At 39.2% G+C, this 6,899-nt stretch overlaps 1 long non-coding RNA gene across 1 annotated transcript; it reads right to left on the bottom strand.

Moving 5' to 3' along the window:
- Positions 1 to 225: 225 nt before the first annotated feature.
- On the bottom strand, positions 226 to 6,850 carry LOC123620176. The gene is made up of 3 exons (XR_006728782.1): positions 6,811 to 6,850; positions 6,524 to 6,619; positions 226 to 466 (listed from the first exon to the last, which is right to left on the bottom strand). It is a non-coding gene; the product is annotated as an uncharacterized LOC123620176 (long non-coding RNA).
- Between the last annotated feature and the right edge of the window lie 49 nt (positions 6,851 to 6,899).

The following is a 6,899-nucleotide window of genomic DNA, read 5'->3' as shown; positions in this document are numbered from 1 at the left end:
GAAATTAGAAAAAAATGTGTAAAATATATTTATCATCAAAAAGATGAAAAAAATCTACATACTCCTACCTCCACAGTATTGATTAAATAAGTAATGATCACCTGTACAAAGGAATATTATGCAGCAATTTTAAAGGAATAATTCAGATATATTTTTATTGGTATAAAATACATCTATGATATAGTCAGTAGGGTGATCAAAAACAGATGCCAAAATAATATTTATCTTATAATCCCATTGATATAAATAAATACTTATGGAAGTCGTCAGAAGGGGACTTTCTCATCTTTCCACCACCCAGGTTACAGGCCTGCTTTGATCAGTACGCATATTCTCTGTCTTCCATCTTTGTTCAAAGGCAGAGGGCTCTCGGTTCCTGTGAAAGGCTGATCATTCTGCGCATGACCTGGACTGCATCTCCTCTTGCTTTCTCAGGGACGTCACTGCTGCAGTTATTACACTTTTCCTGGTGTCACAAAATTCTTGTTACATTAGGTCCTTCCCATCAGTGTGGTGAAAAGCTCCCATTCCTCCCACATCCTGTAGCAGCTGCGGCAGCGTTTACGCTCACCCATTCAAAGCAAAACTCAAAAATGTTGCCTACAACGCCTGCTTCCACTTCAACTCACTCCAATCTGGTTCCTGTCCCCACCGCGCCACAAAATCCTTGTCAAGGTTACAGACTGCCTTCATGTGCCAAACGATGCCATGTTACGATATTAATACATGTATACATTGTGGAATGACTAAATCAGAGTAATTAACAAATCTGTCACTTCACATATGCTCATCATTTGCTTGTAGTGAGAACATTTAAAATCTACCCTTTTAGCAGTTTTGAAATACACAATACATTATTGTCAGCTATCGTCACCATGCTGTGCAATAAATCACTAGAATTTATTCCCCTTAAACCTTGAACCCTTTGACATCTCCCTTTTCTCCTGTCACCCTCGCCCCTCAGCCTCTGGTAACCACCCTTCTACTCGCTACTTCTGTGAGTTTGACTTTTTAAGACTCCACATGTATGTGAAATCATGCGGAATTTTAAAATTTGTTTATAACAGCACCTACCATTTATGAGCACCTGCTATCTGCCTGCCATGTTGAACTGTATCACCACTAAGCCTCAGAAAGACCATGCACGAGAGGCAGATGTTACTGTTCGCTCAAGGTCACGTAAGTTCACAAGCAGCGGAGCAGGAATGCAAACACAAACGTGCGATTTCACAGTGTCGCCGCCTCCCGCCCGTTCGGAACTGGACTGTCCATCGCTGCCCCGGCCCTCGCTTCCGTGTCTGTGAATCGCCTGTCGCGACTGTCCCTGCTGAAGAGGCGGATTTCCAGGGGACGGTTTATGTGTGTGTTATCCCATCCTCTTGGCTAACACTTGAAAAGGAGTGGAGCTTGGATTTAGGGGAAACCAATTTATAGGCCATAATCCATCAGCTCCTCCTCCTGCAGAATTTGAGCTGTGGACAGAGGGCCGTGGGCCCAGTTGGGCAGCGCATTGGGGCCCTGCAGGGAAGACCTCAGAGGGTGGAGGGGAGAGTGGAGCCGAGGCCGGAGAGAGGACCCAGGCCGAAAGGCAGGGGACCGTGTGGCAATTCTCACCAAGTCCCCGTGTGCCGCCCACCAAATACAATGCCCATGCTGGGCGCCTCTGTGCCCCTCGGATAAACCCCAGACTCTCCCCGGCACGTGCGCGGGCACACACACTCACACTCACAGACAAACTATTTTAAAATTAAAATACTTATTTTGAATAGATAATGCACCCACAGATTCAAAATCAGGAATCTGCAAAAGGGCATACTATAAACACTATATCGCCACCCCCTACCCCTTCCTTTCACCCCGGCACCCAGGCCCCTTCCTTCCCTGCCTAGGTGAGAGCTGGTCAGGCGCTCACAGGCGCATCTGTATACAGGTAGATCAGCATCCACATTTATTAGTTAGGTGGACGTAGACACTAGTATATTAGACCTATTTTTCCTTTTATGAACTTTGTTTTTGACTTTCAGTTATAAACCTTAAAGTTGGTTCCATATTAGTATATTTATTTGGAGGTGTTTTATTTTAAAAATATTATATCGATTATATGACTACTTCAAAATATATTTAGCTGGCATCCTACGGACAGATATTGAAGTTGTTTTAATTCTTTTGCTACTGTACACAATGCTCTCATAAACTTGTACCTGTGTTATTTCACAAGTTTGTTAGTGTATTCTGTGGCTTCTTTTCTGGAGGAAGAATTTCTGAGTCAAAGACAAATGTACTTTGGTTTTTTGGTTATTGCTACATTGCTGTCAATAGAGGCACAATTTTCTCTGTCCCCAGCAGTGTGAATGTCTCCCTCTCCCCCTGCTTTGCAAGAAAATGCATTACCCCATATTTGTTCTTTGCCTGTTTGATAGTAAAAAAAAAAATAGATTAGAATTTTATTTCAATTTTTTCTAATTGTGAGTGAAGCTGAACATGTTTTCATAGTATTAAGAGCCATTTTCTTTTTCTTTTCTGAAATATTGTTCATAATTTTCACCCAGTTTTCTTTTAGGCTCTTCATCTTTTTCCTATTGAGTTTGGGGCTTTTATAAATTAAGAAACTATGATTTTATGACAGAGGAAGTATTTTTTTCTCCCAATTTTTCTTTGTTTTTAAATTATAGATTTTTACCAATGTAAATGTTTTTTAAAAAGGGTTCACAGTCAAGTGTTTTAGTTTCCCCATTTATGAAATGCTCTTCCTTACAACAAGAACACAACAATTTTTAATCATTTCATCTTAATGTTTGCATGTTTGATTAATGTGAAATTTCTTTTAGTGGAGGCAGGGATATATTTTGTCTTATTCTTCTGGTTGGTTGGCTGACTTTGGTTTACTTTATAAGTTACAAGACGTCAGGTTGACTAAGTTATTTATTTTCATTTTTTCCTAGTTTATTAATATAGATGCTAAAGATTTTCCTCCAAGTTCTGCTTTATCTGTATCTGGTGTGTGGTATGCAGTACTTTTTTATCTTTATTTTTCTAGCTATTTGTAATTAACTCAACATTTATTTAAATGTTTTGAAATTTCCAGATGGTTGCATGTCTTTAACTATTAGTTTTGTAATTACTTTTCAGTTTTATTTTGTTGTGATCAAAGTTTTCTGAACTGTTTCCTCTTTTAGGAATTTACTGAGGTTTACTTTCTGACCTAATGATCAGATTTTTGCCAGTGATTCATGAGTACTTGCAAGATACACATGCTGTTTTTAGAGTAGAGAGGTAACTATGTCTCAACTACATTCATATGATTATGTTCCTTAGGTTTCTTTATCCTTTTTAAATTTTTTGTTTACTTGCACTTTTATGAACTGGGAAAGGTGAAATATGTTTCCCGCTATGGTATCTGTCTATTCAGCTCTTTCCTGTTCATTTCCTTTATGACTAATAATGCTATTATTTGGTACACAGTTATCAATAATTATTAGATCTTCATTGTGAATTAAACTTATATTATTTTAAAACGTTCTTCTTTGATGCACTGAAATCTTTTTGCCTGCATAATTTTGTCTGTTAAAATCATGATCACTTCTTTCTTTGGATTTTATTTACCCATCTCTATATTTTCAACCTGCCTGGGTCATTTTGTTTTAGATTTATCTCTTTATACAGTAAAATTTGGGTTTCACTTTGTGATCCAAGTCTTTTTTTATTTCATTGTTTTAAAGAGTGAGTATAGCCCATTTATATCATGACAAATAAGTTTGTTTTTAGTTCTGTAATCTATTTTTAGTTAAGTTTTGTGTTTTTCTTGACTTTTTGATTTTAAAAACTATCTCCATGGTTGATTTGTGTTTTATTTATTTATTTTTTTTTTTTTGCATTTGGCATGTATGTATGTTTTTCTGCTAATTTGGAAAATTTGTATTTTAGTTCAAGAGTTACTTTTTTAAACACAAAGAAACATACTGCATACAACTGTTTGTATATGACATTTAAATATATATGTAGACATTTAAATATCTACAAAAAACATCAAAATTGGTATATGACACCTTCGCTAAGTTTTTCTCTTAACTTCCACCACCCAATTTTAGTTGATTTTATTATTTTTTCATTGTTTAACATATAATTGTTGAGCATACTTATAGCTCAATTACTTGATATATTATCTTTAAATGGTAATTTTTCTCCACAGTGGCAGTATTTTCTCCCAACTTCTTTATGCGTTTTCTTTCAAATTTTTGTTAGGGATTTCATCTTCATTTTCAGGGTTCTAATACTTTCATTCTACTTTGAACTATCAACGATTTTTGTTTTCATCTTAGTCCTACCATTCCGTCAGCATTTTGTCCTGTTTTTCCTATTTATCTCTAATTAGCTGATGCATATCCTCCAGCAGTTCTTTGCTTTGGAGACACCAATTGTTTCTGTATTTTATCATTTGTGTCTTTCTTCTCTATTGGTTTCTCTTCCATCCTTTCAAATCTTGATTATTCCATTTCTTTTTCTTTGCTTTCCTCATTTCTGTTCTCTCTATCCCTTAATATAGTTTACAGCACTGTTTATTCTCTATGTAGGTTACTTCTAATGTAACCTACATTTTAAGTAATTTTAAGTAAAGGTTACTTCTAATGTAACCTTTATGGCTTTGGGGTTTTTTTTTGTTTTTTTTTTTTCATTTTTTCTTAATAGTTTCCAATGTCTGTTGTGTTTCCTTCTCTCACCTGACCTGTGTTCCCTGAGCCCTGTGTCTCTGTTTTTTGCTTTCTGGTTTCAGTTCTCAGGTTGTAAACAGCATGGTCTATTTAATGTCACATTTTTCACATTTTTGAGCTTTTTGTTGGTGCTTTTGCTATTTAAAATACCCCCAATCGTAGTGTTGGAGTGTTGTCTAGTGTTTCTAAGCACAAGAAGGGTGTGATGTGCCTTACAGAGAAAACGTGTGTTTAGATAAGCTTCACGCAGGCATGAGTTCCAGTGCTGCTGGCAGTGAGTTCCGTGTTGATGAATCAACAACACACAGTTGACCCTTGAACAACTCAGGAGCGCTGATAACCCACACAGTCCAAAATCCACGTGTAGCTTTTTCTCCTCAAAAACTTAGCTACTAATAGGCTACTGTTGACTGGAGCCTTACTGAAAACATAAACAGTTGATTAACACAGATTTTGTATGCTATATGCATTATGTACTGTATTCTCACAATAAACTAAGCTAGAGAAAAGAAAATGTCATTAAGGAAATCACAGGAGAAGAGGAGGAGGACTTGCTGTCTCAGGGTGGAAGAGGTGGAAGAAAATCCACACGTAGGTGGACTCACACAGTTCAAGCCCACGTTGTGCAAGGATCAACCGTGCATTAAGCAAGGAGTCTCTACAGAGAGACACACACAAAGCAAGATCAAGTGCTGACTGACTGATGAAAACATGGCGACCAGAGGTTTGCGGGAGCCCAGCTCTCCATTCCCCCCGGGAACGGTGGTGGTTCAGTGTCTGCTTATTCAGTGTCTGCAGTGATTTTATAGAACGTAACTACTATGAATAATGAGAATCAACTACATTGTCACTTTGGGTTACTGATGTCTCTCAGTACATCAAAGACAGAGTCTGTGACTATCTATCTTGTGTTTTTTATTGTTTTCTGCTTTTGGGTGACCTCTGAGGAAAGTGGGGGTACTTGCCATTTTGACATTGTGAGTAACTCTCTTTTCATTAGGGCTATTTTGAAGGTTTTCCTGTCTTAGGCAAAGTTACACTGACTCAGTGTTGCAGACAGCGGGAAGGTGCCAGGCGGGAAGGCGCCAGAGAAGAGATGGTGGAGGAGGATGAAGCAAGGAAAGGGCAGCGGGAAAGGAACCCGGCACACGCTCCGGCTGGGAGCAGGGCGCATGGGGCACATCCGGGTGTGTCAGTGTGCGGGAGTCAAGTGGCTTAAAGTCTGACCCTGCCTCTGCCAGTTACGGCCTCTGTGAGACCAAGTCGCTGCTCTGGGATCTGTTTCCTCTTTGGCAAATTTTGATTATAGGATTGTTGCAAGGCTCTGGCAAGATCATACATGGAAAGCACCCAGGGCCGTGTGGGCCCTCAGGAGTCATTAGCTCAGGCCTCGTTCCCTCTGGAAGAAAGGGCATTCGGGAAAGCACTATGCCTGCATTTCTCATTCTCTCAGAATCAGTTTATGGCCCATGCTAAGAAAAATCAATCTCCGAGTCATAGTTGTTTATAGCCCAAACTGCTATTAAACCACTTGATCACCCTTCTTTTTTCCAGGCTTGGCATTGAATATCTCTTAGCTATTTTCCAAAAATCAGACCCACTTGGAGCAAATGAAGACTTGCCACCTCCAACAGTGTCGTAGAGGGAAGACGTGCTGTGGGCACCAGGGGCTCAGAGGAAATTCCAGAGACGTCTATCCCAGGGCGACACCAGGGGTTCTGTGTAGCCTTGTGTGGCTCTTGCTTAAAAGGGCACGGCACACATATAGGTGTCAAAGTCCTGGCAAGTTTTTCTTTAAAAGTCAGCTTAATTACCTGAACGTTGCATGTGGTAGGTCTCAGCTCTGCTGTGCTCAGGCAGGGAAAGTTCTGGTTTGGGTTACCCTGTGCTCTGGCCAGGAGTTGGAGTCACTGAGTGGAAAGAAATGAAGTGACAAAACATGACAGTCTGGTGCCAGCTTCAGAATTTTAAGTAAAACTAGGTAATTTTACTTAAATATTACTTAATAAAATAAAATAATCATTTCACTTAAAAAATCATGATCATCGTTATTAGCTTCTGCACTTCCTGGAGATGGTGCAGGGTGCTTTCCATAGCTTACCTGTCAGTGGATCGCAAACCTGGGAAGTGGGCGCTGTTACCAGTTCCCGTAACAAATGAGGTAACTGAAGCTCGGAAATGCTGAGTCAT

This window comes from Lemur catta, chromosome 15 (genome assembly GCF_020740605.2).
Source record: "Lemur catta isolate mLemCat1 chromosome 15, mLemCat1.pri, whole genome shotgun sequence".
Lineage (NCBI taxonomy): Eukaryota > Metazoa > Chordata > Mammalia > Primates > Lemuridae > Lemur > Lemur catta.
Note: the sequence above shows the minus strand (reverse complement) of the source record. Positions and strands in the feature narration are given on the sequence as shown.